Below are 13,218 nucleotides of genomic sequence, written 5' to 3' on the forward strand. Positions count from 1 at the left end.
ATAATGAACACATATAATCATAATCGACATAAGGAATTCACCTAATCATATCTGACATCATGGATGTATATAATCATAACTGACATAATGAATGCACATACCCAATCTAGAACTAACGCACTCGGTATAGTGATCAGTAAACTCACTAGGGATCAGCAACAGATCTACTCGCAACACTTGAGTAATATTGATGATAATATTACATGTATGATAAATAAGCATGTATAAAATATGACAACTATATGCAACGAGCATATCTCAAGTAAATGCAATATATCACAATCATATGTAGCTAGTATCTACTAGATATGTATGCAAATATATCTCTAAGAGATGCACTACATATCATATGTATATGCATGTATGCGCCACTCCTACACTCCATTCATAACCACCGCTACATTTGAGTGATTGAACGAGCAGGACTATAATAACTGCTCGCATCTCTAAGCTACCACTACATCAATGTGGCCAAGATAGGTAGAATGTGGAGTAGCTATCTAGTAACATAACAATGAGGGTCATTGACTGCGCGACTCCAACTACCACTACACAGAGTGGTCGAGTGGGCACGATAGGACAAGCCATACTCTAAGCTACCACTCCACCCTTGAGTTGCCGAATGGTTAGATAAAGATGACTGACAACCTTCTCAACCACAAGGGAGACATCTGATTATTAATATATAGTGTAATGATAGACATGATATAATAATCTTGATACAAAACAATCATCATCAATGTAATAACACAATCAACATAAATACATCTAGTACATGATCTATCGAACACCTATATCTATAGGTATGAGTAGATCCAATAGGTGTCTACTAAATATCAAATACAGTAAGTAGCAACACCTATTGTACATACCAAACATGTATGCATCCTATAACATAGGTATAATCATCATGATACATCCAATTTTACACTAGACACATATGATCACCAATATAGGTATCATCGACATGATTTCTCTAATAGTACATATTAGACACGTGTCCACACACAGCATAGGTACAATCAACATAATTCCTTTAATAGTAAACACTAGAAATGTGTACACACACAACATGCAAATGGACAGTCAACATGGTAACTCCTATAGCATATACCAATCATGTGTACACTCAACATCATATGAATAATCAATATGTTAACTCAGTTAACAAGACATCCCCTACAATACATACTCTACATGTGTATACACAACAAAGTATAGATATCCAAAGTCAAGACTGTATATAAAATAACTAGATCATCTATAAGGTCAAGTAGATAAGTATCAAGCAGGATAATAAATGAATAGATTTAATGTAAAACAACCTAATCTATCAATCAAAAATAATCATGCACTAAGTTTAATGAACTAAAGAGGTCACGAAAGAAGTACCCATCTTTATCAATTGATCGTGCTAAATAATCTCATGTCGAGATATTCATCTCGAATCAAAGCCCTACAAATCACATAATGTACAGTTTAGCTAATCATATAAACAATAACTAGGTAACCCCCAAACCTAAACTAATTAGGGAAACTTCTAATTGAATAATCATCAATTAACTCTATTAATGATTAACTCTAACTAATATCAATTTCTTAATTGAATTAGGTTTAACCCAACATTATCAACTCCTTAATTGTTCCATGTAGCAATCCATTTACTAACAATTCAACTTAACATAAATCCAACATACCTAATTCATCTAATTGATTAGTTTGGGTTAATTATATCATCCAACAAATCTAATAATCCTCAATCATCTGATTGTTTTCTCTTCCGATTCACATTCACATTTAGTAACTCTTATACAACCAAACCTATCACAATCATCAATTAACAAATCAAATCTAATGTAGAACTGATATTCAACCATACGTAAATCTAATACATAACTTACCCTAATCTAATACGTAGCTGAAGTCATCCAATGATCTGTTGTTGGCCAAACATGGCCGAACATCCCTTCTAAAGGTCCGCTACAAGGTGTCATCTCTGGTAAAGCCTTGTCGCGTGTGGAGGAGGAGACGATGCCAACTATAACAAAGGTAGTGTTGGATTTTGAGAGATGTCCTAAGGCAATCACCGTATGATTTTTACTATTTATTCGATAAATATATATTCACTATTTAGGTGCACATTCTTTATGTGTATGATTAGATCTTAAACTCATGTACTGAATATCTGTGACATCATTCATAGCATGAGAGAACTTGTTATTGGATCACAACTTATGAGTATCTCCACATGTGCAATTATGAATGTATTGAAATATTTTCTAGTCGATGAATTGATGAGTTGGATATCATCATTCTGATAGACTAGCACGGATTATACTCTTTGGTTTAGCCAAGCAGCTGTTTTCTCACTGGCTGGAGATATTGGGATGTCGAGAGTTAAACGTGGATGCTAGTTATAGTAACCAGTTCATCGGAGTGACTTGCTGTAAGACTTCATATGGTTCTCTTCATATATAGATATGTCAATGAAGCTCTTATTATAGCTCGAGTGCAAGTTTCCTTCGACTAGAGGTATACAAGTCACCTTGGTCATGGAGACTTATACTTTGACATCTTAAGCAAGCATCTCCTTGAAGATGTGGACCCGGGATGAGTGGGTATAAGTCGAAATGCCCAAATGTGTTTGGATAGCTCATAGAAGATTCACCGCTCCTTGCAAGAAGACGTATACCCTATGACCACTTGTTAGGATTATTACTCAAAGTCTTTGACCAAAGCATCACATGTTAAAAGTACGAGACTCTTAGATATATGTTAGAGTAATTTAAATCCATAGAACGAGGAAGTATTATGAGGCACGACTTACTGTAGCTGTTGAAGGGTTTGGAAATGGTTCCGAGATCAACCTATGATTTTTCGGTAATTGAAAATTATGATGTACTACTAGGTGTCACTCATGATCGTTCCATAATTAAAGGTTGATTATGAACAGTCAACATAACTGGGAACCTATAAGGTTACACACACTACAAGTTTATCTAAGAGACATAAAATGAGTTTAAGAATTAAATTTTCAGATCGAGAGACATTAAGTCTGGTTGGACTAGATGAAGGGAAAATATGGAATCAAAATGACACAACGGAAGCGAGAATGAGTCATATCTTTTGAAGATGAGTTGGACTCTCTTTGGTTTAATTATGAACCAAATTGGTTTGGTTTAATTAAAAGGGTTCTTGGTTTTGAACCAAGATGGTTTGATTTTGAACTAAACATGGTTTAATCTTGAACCAAACTTAAGGTTAATGGTATTGATTGTGGATTAGTGAGAACGGGTGTCACGCCCCAGAGGAGTCCCTGTCTGAAGAAATTTCGGCAGCATCTCACCTGTACGGGTGACAATCTGAAGCATTACTACATACAAAATGTACCTCAGCCACACTTGGCTGGAATATATATACAAAATATAAGCAACCTAACACACAGTTTAATATACTCAGCCTACCCGGCTGGACAAAAATGAAATAAACACAACAACGCAGTTTATATCATCAGCCCACTCGGCTGGAACAAAATAAATACAACCACGCAGTTTAATAAGCCTACACGGCTAAACGTAAACACACAGCAGCGGAAGACATAAAACGATACGAACGTAAAACTAACAACGACACTAACAAAAATACCTGTCTTCACAGACTTGACCCAAAATTCACATCGACTTATTGAAAAACAAAATACACAAAATCAATATATCACCCCAGACGATAACAAAACCAAAACGAAAACTATCCTTGAGTGTGACGTAGGACCCAGGACTGGCAGTCGACATCTCTCCAAGCATCCATGACTCATCTATCTTTTACCTGGCGAAAGAAAACCATTTTGTGGGGTGATGAGTATTGGAACTCAGCGGGTAAGGAAAGAGATAGTGCATGAATATAATATGTAAGTAAAGAGTGCCAACAGTATACAGCCTCATAAGAAGAATAGCAGATACTATAATAGAACCAAAATAAATGCTCATACCTGAAACCATATCCTAGGCTAGGTATAGTAGGTCAGAACTGGTACTAATCTGCTACAGTACTGTTCATACTACAGAGGTAATAAGCAAGGTATATACAAATTTCCAATGCATAAACATCGACAACGAGAATATATCTCAACACAAGCATATCAGCATATACGAACAACAGTAGTAAGTAAGCAATAACAGTATATATAAACAGCAGCAGCCAAAGTAAATATAATAACAACGTATGCACGGATGGTCACTCCCGCCCACCTCTCCGCACCATGACCCCTGTATGGTCGAGAGGCCGGGTCAGTGACAGACTGTACACCACTCCAGCTACCACTCACACGAATGGCCGAGGGGACAGTTGCATAGTAACTAACTAGCTACATCTGCGACGGGGTCCCTGCTGCTCGTACTCCGGCTACGAGTGCGGCACGACAGGACAAGCGGCATCAACTCCAGCTACCACTCTCTCGAATGGCCGAGGATGTGGCATGCATGCAATGCCATGATGCGAACAATGCAACAGTCATCATATATATATAAGCAAAAACAGGTATGCTACATGAAGCCAGCATGCTCAATACGGTACATAAACAAATAACAGTTAAAGTATACAAATATGATATTTAGTATCTGCTACGGATCATGGACAACAAGAAGAGACTGTATGGATATAGAAATGACTTTTTCAAAGATTGCGTGGAAGTATCAAGCGTAGGAAAGTAAGAGTGGAGTCAAGGTAAATAGTCCTAATCCAAAATAATTCATGCACTAAGGTCAAAGTACTAAACGAAAACAAAGCAAGAAGTACCCGTCTTTACTTGTCGATCGTATCAGAATAAATTCACGTTGTGCTGCTTGCCCTAAATCAGAGTCCTGCAAATCATGTGATATATAATTTAGCTAATTCCATAAATAACATCTAGCTAAACTCAACCCTGACTTAATTAGGGGAAAACCCTAATCCATCTATGAACCTCAATTCACCCAATGTAAAAAATTAATGATCTTAACATCACATTCCTAACCACAACCTCCAGATCTAGCAGAAATAAAATAGGATCAAACCATCGTTCAAAAACAAATCAATATCAACGAACTTTTGCCTACCGAATCTGTCCCAGAAAATCTAGTGCCAAAAGAAAACAAGAACACCGCAACCCGACATCTATAAGACCAAGCGAAGTCTTTCATTAAATCCAAAAGAGTCCAGCGACTGAAACATAAACTATTGGAAAAGAAAGACAACAAAACTTATGGTTCACCTGCTATACCTCACCCACCGAAACACTTACCAGCATACATAAGAAAACCTTTCAATCTGCCCAAAAACTCATCCTACATGAAGAAAGCATACACGACTCCTAAATTAGAATCAAAACTTCCCCAATTCTGTTCTAGAAATTCTGTTAGTAAGAGAAACTGAGCCCAACATCGAATCCACATCCTCAACTTCCAAATTTGTCGAAGATACAATCTGATCCATCATGAAGACACAAGATCCGTAGCAATAGCTAAGAACACATCCAATACAAGACACGATGAAATCATCTAGAAGAAACATCCTACATCTCTAAATACCCAAAACACATCAAAGGAAAAAAAAACTAGATCAAAAGAGGAAATCAAGCACACCCTCCTGCCCCAAATCAAGGTCAACATTGGCTTCGATTTACAAGCAACAAGATAAACCAAAATCTCATATCTACTAGGGGAAACCGACCTGTCAGATTCGTTAGGGCACGGCTCGGGAGAGATGAGGATTGGCGGCTGGGGTCCGCGGTGCTCGTGCGAGGGGGAGGGATTGCGTGAGGAGGAAAGGTCGGCAGCTGGGGCTCGGTGTGACCGGCGCTGGTGCGGCGTCTCGGTGCTAGCTGGAGGAAGCAAGGTCGCGGCTGTGGTGGCCGCGTGAGAAGGAGGGGTCGCGAGAGGTTGAGGACTCGGGAAGAAAGGAAATCGCCGGAGGACTTGGCTCGCTTGCGCGAGGAGGAGGAGAAGCTTGCCGGCCGCTGGTGCTGGAACTCGCGAGGGAGAGTGAAGGAAGAAGACTCGGCTGTGGCTCGGGAGAGAAGAGAGGAAGGAGACGCGCGCGTGAGGCTGCTAGGGCACGACAAATTTAGGTTTTTATAATATAAACTTAGGTTTAGATAAATTAAAACCTAAGTTTATTCCTCAATCAACTGCCATAATTGGGTATTCCAAACGGACCTTTTCCAAAACCTATACTTTTATCCCCTCAAAATACGTCATACGTGTTCCGATTAAATCTTAGAAAATTCCTAAAAATTCCAATAAGATTATTTGTCCATTAATCTTATTATTTAATTATTATCTGGTTCGGTATTTTACATTCTCCCCCACTAATAAAAATTTGGTCCTCAAATTTACTGTTCAACTTAGAGATCCTCGTGTAAAAGTAACCACCAAACAACATACTCATATACCATACCATTCAAATATCATGAACAAATCTTCAACCGTAAGAGATGACTCTGTGGGTTATGAGCTTACCCTGCTTCCGCTGCGCAACTCTGATACCTAACCAGCTATAGATAAATCAACTACCTCACTAACAAAGACAACAATTATATTAACCCACATCACTGACTCTCCAAATTGCAGTCTTCTTCAAAGAGAAATCCGATTCATAATTACCACCATTATAAGCACTGATAAAGCACCAGACAAATCTGAACTAATCACAAACTTAGACCACTTCTAAAAATCCACTACTAAGAACTCCGAGATTTTCACCAGAAATTCCACACCTAGTGTCTAATTGAAGCCATGAACCTCCCCACTCAAACCAATTATCAGTCCCAAGCAATATGTATCATCTTCAAATTAAACACAAAGCTTATCAACCCAAGACATTTCCATAAAGGATTTAATATCAATACAACCTACAATCTGCCATAGATCTAGACTCAATTACAAAATGATACTTCCAATATTAGCTTGAGAATTAGTCACGTTTTCCAATATTTATAATCTACCAAATAGAACAAAGCAAAGTGCATCAAAGACACATGTCCATTTTATTTCAAAGTTTTTTTTTTGGTATGTAAACACGTAGCTGGCATAAGTATTGGCTAAGACACCAAAGCAGGTCTCAAAGAGACTGTTGTATAGGAACAAGAGTGAGCATGGATAACAATCTTAGTCGTGAAGCCTACAATGACCAGGAGCAAGCCACCTTCCATTCTTTTTGCAACCTAATGTACATGAAAACTTCCTACAAGCCTATTTGGGTGTTAACAATGTCTGTTGCTAAAGATGTTCCAATTGGTTCATTCAGTTGTGACAAATAACTAAAACCCAAATATCTTTCTAGTGCTACACCAAACGCTATTACTTCACTAACTCACTGTTATAGATAACCATATGCGTACTAAAAGAAGTGCGTGATAACAATATACACATACCTCCCATAGCTTGGAGATTCCTGCCGCTGCCTAGTCCCAAAACTCGAAAGTCACATCGAGGAGTCAGATTACAAACAAAATCGAAACACCAAAAATTGGTATCAAATTAATTCGAAAATCATATCTCCAAACAAAATCGAAACTGCTCTGATACCACTAAATTGGTATCAGATTAACTCGAAAATCATAACACGAAAAACAAGCATCGCAAACCCGCTTTGATACCAAACAATTGTCACGCCCCAGAGAAGTCCCTGTCTGAAGAAATTTCGGCATCATCTCCCCTGTACGGGTGACAATCTGAAGCATTACTACATACAAAATATACCTCAGTCACACTCGGTTGAAATATATATACAAAATATAAGCAACCTAACACACAGTTTAATATACTCAGCCTACCCGGCTGGACAAAAATGAAATAAACACAACAATGCAGTTTATATCATCAGCCCACTCGGCTGGAACAAAATAAATACAACCACGCAGTTTAATAAGCCTACACGGCTGAACGTAAATACACAGCAGCGGAAGACATAAAACGATACGAACGTAAAACTAACAACGACACTAACAAAAATACCTGTCTTCACAGACTTGACCCAAAATTTACATCGACTTATTGAAAAACAAAATACACAAAAATCAATATATCACCCCAGACGATAACAAAACCAAAACGAAAACTATCCTCGAGTGTGACGTAGGACCCAGGACTGGCAGCCGACATCTCTCCAAGCATCCATGACTCATCTATCTTTTACCTGGCGAAAGAAAACCATTTTGTGGGGTGGTGAGTATTGGAACTCAGCGGGTAAGGAAAGAGATAGTGCATGAATATAATATGTAAGTAAAGAGTGCCAACAGTATACAGCCTCATAAGAAGAACAGCAGATACTATAATAGAACCAAAATAAATGCTCATACCTGAAACCATATCCTAGGCTAGGTATAGTAGGTCAAAACTGGTACTAATCTGCTACAGTACTGCTCATACTACAGAGGTAATAAGCAAGGTATATACAAATATCAAATGACTAAACATCGACAACGAGAATATATCTCAACACAAGCATATCAGCATATACGAACAACAGTAGTAAGTAAGCAATAACAGCATATATAAACAGCAGCAGCCAAAGTAAATATAATAACAACGTATGCACGAATGGTCACTCCCGCCCACCTCTCCGCACCATGACCCCTGTATGGTCGAGAGGCCGGGTCAGTGACAGACTGTACACCACTCCAGCTACCACTCACACGAATGGCCGAGGGGACAGTTGCATAGTAACTAACTAGCTACATCTGCGACGGGGTCCCTGCTGCTCGTACTCCAGCTACCACTCACACGAGTGGCCGAGTGCGGCACGACAGGACAAGCGGCATCAACTCCAGCTACCACTCTCTCGAATGGCCGAGGATGTGGCATGCATGCAATGCCATGATGCGAACAATGCAACAGTCATCATATATATATAAGCAAAAACAGGTATGCTACATGAAGCCAGCATGCTCAATACGGTACATAAACAAATAACAGTTAAAGTATACAAATATGATATTTAGTATCTGCTACGGATCATGGACAACAAGAAGAGACTGTATGGATATAGAAATGACTTTCTCAAAGATTGCGTGGAAGTATCAAGCGCAGGAAAGTAAGAGTGGAGTCAAGGTAAACAGTCCTAATCCAAAATAATTCATGCACTAAGGTCAAAGTACTAAAAGAAAACAAAGCAAGAAGTACCCGCCTTTACTTGTCGATCGTATCAGAATAAATTCACGTTGTGTTGCTTGCCCTAAATCAGAGTCCTACAAATCATGTGATATACAATTTAGCTAATTCGATAAATAACATCTAGCTAAACTCAACCCTGACTTAATTAGGGGAAAACCCTAATCCATCTATGAACCTCAATTCACCCACTGTCAAAAACTAATGATCTTAACATCACATTCCTAACCACAACCTCCAGATCTAGCAGAAATAAAATAGGATCAAACCATCGTTCAAAAACAAATCAATATCAACGAACTTTTGCCTACCGAATCTGTCCCAGAAAATCTAGTGCCAAAAGAAAACAAGAACACCGCAACCCGACATCTATAAGACCAAGCGAAGTCTTTCATTAAATCCAAAAGAGTCCAGCGACTGAAACATAAACTATTGGAAAAGAAAGACAACAAAACTTATGGTTCACCTGCTAAACCTCACCCACCGAAACACTTACCAGCATACATAAGAAAACCTTTCAATCTGCCCAAAAACTCATCCTACATGAAGAAAGCATACACGACTCCTAAATTAGAATCAAAACTTCCCCAATTCTGTTCTAGAAATTCTGTTAGTAAGAGAAACTGAGCCCAACATCGAATCCACATCCTCAACTTCCAAATTTGTCGAAGATACAATCTGATCCATCATGAAGACACAAGATCCGTAGCAATAGCTAAGAACACATCCAATACAAGACACGATGAAATCATCTAGAAGAAACATCCTACATCTCTAAATACCCAGAACACAGCAAAGGAAAAAAAACTAGATCAAAAGAGGAAATCAAGCACACCCTCCTGCCCCAAATCAAGGTCAACATTGGCTTCGATTTACAAGCAACAAGATAAACCAAAATCTCATATCTACTAGGGGAAACCGACCTGTCAGATTCGTTAGGGCACGACTCGGGAGAGATGAGGATTGGCGGCTGGGGTCCGCGGTGCTCGTGCGAGGGGGAGGGATTGCGTGAGGAGGAAAGGTCGGCAGCTGGGGCTCGGTGTGACCGGCGCTGGTGCGGCGTCTCGGTGCTAGCTGGAGGAAGCAAGGTCGCGGCTGTGGTGGTCGCGTGAGAAGGAGGGGTCGCGAGAGGTTGAGGACTCGGGAAGAAAGGAAATCGCCGGAGGACTTGGCTCGCTTGCGCGAGGAGGAGGAGAAGGTTGCCGGCCGCTGGTGCTGGAACTCGCAAGGGAGAGTGAAGGAAGAAGACTCGGCTGTGGCTCGGGAGAGAAGAGAGGAAGGAGACGCGCGCGTGAGGCTGCTAGGGCACGACAAATTTAGGTTTTTATAATATAAACTTAGGTTTAGATAAATTAAAACCTAAGTTTATTCCTCAATCAACTGCCATAATTGGGTATTCCAAACGGACCTTTTCCAAAACCTATACTTTTATCTCCTCAAAATACGTCATACGAGTTCCGATTAAATCTTAGAAAATTCCTAAAAATTCCAATAAGATTATTTGTCCATTAATCTTATTATTTAATTATTATCTGGTTCGATATTTTACATTGGGTTTGGATTTAATCCAAATCCAATAAAAAGATTATATATATATATATATATATATATATAAGTCTGGTTGGATTAGATGAAGGGAAAATATGGAATCAAAATGACACAACGGAAGCGAGAATGAGTCATATCTTTTGAAGATGAGTTGGACTCTCTTTGGTTTAATTATGAACCAAATTGGTTTGGTTTAATTAAAAGGGTTCTTGGTTTTGAACCAAGATGGTTTAATTTTGAACTAAACATGGTTTAGTCTTGAACCAAACTTAAGGTTAATGGTATTGATTGTGGATTAGTGAGAACGGGTTTGGATTTAATCCAAATTCAATAAAAAGATTATATATATATATATATATATATGGAGATGAAAAAAATGTAAGTTGTTTTTAATGAAGGAAAAATGTTTTCTCTCGCTCGCATTTTTCCCTCTCTCTCTTCTTCGTTCTCACGCCGCCGACGAAAAGGAAAAGGGGGTTTTGCCCTTTAAGGTGTCACTGTTGCCGTTGTCGCTCAGCTTCGCCAGCAAGCGTCTGACGCCGGCCAGTGGACCTCCCGCAAGCCAACAGCAACCCTGACGTCGGCAGGAGTCGTCGTCGTTGCTAACCCACGCGTGCCGCCACAACTTAGCCATGCGCCACCACGCGATAGCCCCTTCGGAAGGGCTGTCTGGCCATCAATCGGCCTCTTCCAGTTGTTCGACGATTTCCAGCCGTCCAACAAGTACTGTAGCCACCAGACAGCAAGGAGAACCTTCTCCTTACTTGCTACCATGATTTCTAGCCACCGGGAAAAGGTTTTGAGCAGCTGCAAGCTTGCCGGAATATTGTTGTGGTCATCAGAGCAATTGCCGATGACTGCCCCTACATCTGGAACCTCTTGGTGTCGGTGTTGTTGCTGGCAGCAGTGAAAATTATGTGGACAACAGCAATTGTTGTCGTTCATCTCCATTCGTCGTTGCCGGGTATGAGCTATCACCGGAAGTCCTATTCCGATCTGCAATGGTTGATGTTGGAATAGTGCTAGCGCCAGACCCGCTATTGCAATTGACGGAAGTCCTCTTGGAAGTCCTGTTTCGATTTGCAATTACTGTCGTTCATCTCCATTTAGTAGCATAGGACATAGAGTATGAGATCATGTCGACTTATCCACTACAGGGGAGAGTCAGTAATGCATCTAACTTCCTACAAGAGCATGAACATTAAGGATAGGAACTAAGCAATGTATGTAACATCGCCTAGCATTACAAGGAAATCGAAGTCCTAGGATCTATCATCCTCAATCCTCTTAGCTCAACCCCTCTAAAGATCCATTCTCTCTCTTCCCTCTTCTCTTTCTCTTACTCTCTTTTCCCATCAATCTTACGTTTGTCTAGATAATTCGCCGTGCGAAGTTAACTAGTGCTTAATCAACAATTCCTATGGATTCGATATTCTTTTATTACTGACGATAAAACCGTGCACTTACGATTCGTAACAAGTTTTTGGCATCGTTGCCCAGGACTGTTTTCGATTAACATTAGTTGATTAGCATATTAATTACTCTAGATATTTTTCTTTTTCCTTTTCCCTTTTCTTTCTTATTTTCATTATGCACTTTCTTTCTTACAATTTAAATTCTACATTTTCTTTCTTACTTTTCATATAGCATTTTATTTCTTGTCTTTAATTCTTCATTTTTATTTTTTTTCTCATAATTTTTTCTTAGATATCCATGAGCACTAACATGTCAAGCAGGCCCTTAAGAGATTTTTCTACACCTATTTCTACAAGATTTATGTCTCCCATTGTGCAACCTCATATTGAAGCAAAAAGTTTCCAACTAAACCTAGAGTTATTTTTCATGATACAAGGTCACAAATTTGGAGAAGTATCAGAAAGCCCTTATCTGCACCTTGAGGCACTTCTAGAGCTTTGTGATATAGTGAACTGTGAAGGAGTGTCAGCGGATGCAGTTCGATTGATGACATTTCCTATTAGTATCGAGGATAAATTAAGGACTTGATTATATTCACTCCATCCTCAAAGCATTACATGTTGGAAACAATTGGAGCAACAATTTTTGAATCACTTTTTCCCTCTAAGTATAACAGTTTACATGAGGAATTCTATCACAAATTTTGCTCAAGCAAATGGAGAATCATTATTTGAAGCATGGGACAGATTCAAGAGTCTACAAAGACAGTGCCCTCATCATGGCTTGGAAAAATGGTTGACCTTGCACATATTCTATAGGGAAATTTATTTCTCAGACAAATGTTTATTGGATTCATCAGTTGGAGGTTCTTTTATGAACAAAAGTGTGAATGAAGCATACACATTAATTGATCAAGTGATATTAACACTACAACAAAAATATTAAAAGACAAATGTTAAAAATCGTTGTCGTAGGCTCTTTAAACCGTTGTAATTTGCAGTGTTGTTAAATGTGCAGTAAAAGACAATGGTTTAAAAACCGTTGTCTTTGACCACATTAGACAACAGTCATGCAACGGAGTTAAAGCATTGTCTTTTTAATACCAAAG

The 13,218-nt window shown here is 39.0% G+C and overlaps 1 long non-coding RNA gene and 1 other non-coding gene across 2 annotated transcripts; both read right to left on the reverse strand.

Moving 5' to 3' along the window:
• Window positions 1–3,763: 3,763 nt before the first annotated feature.
• On the reverse strand, window positions 3,764–6,089 carry LOC121982793. Its single transcript, XR_006112255.1, has 3 exons — window positions 5,707–6,089; window positions 4,795–4,859; window positions 3,764–3,825 (listed from the first exon to the last, which is right to left on the reverse strand). It is a non-coding gene; the product is annotated as an uncharacterized LOC121982793 (long non-coding RNA).
• A 6,700-nt stretch (window positions 6,090–12,789) lies between these two features.
• LOC121983476 lies at window positions 12,790–12,895 on the reverse strand. Its single transcript, XR_006112526.1, has one exon. It is a non-coding gene; the product is annotated as a small nucleolar RNA R71 (small nucleolar RNA).
• Between the last annotated feature and the right edge of the window lie 323 nt (window positions 12,896–13,218).

The sequence above is a fragment of the Zingiber officinale genome, chromosome 5A (assembly GCF_018446385.1).
Source record: "Zingiber officinale cultivar Zhangliang chromosome 5A, Zo_v1.1, whole genome shotgun sequence".
NCBI classification, from domain to species: domain Eukaryota; kingdom Viridiplantae; phylum Streptophyta; class Magnoliopsida; order Zingiberales; family Zingiberaceae; genus Zingiber; species Zingiber officinale.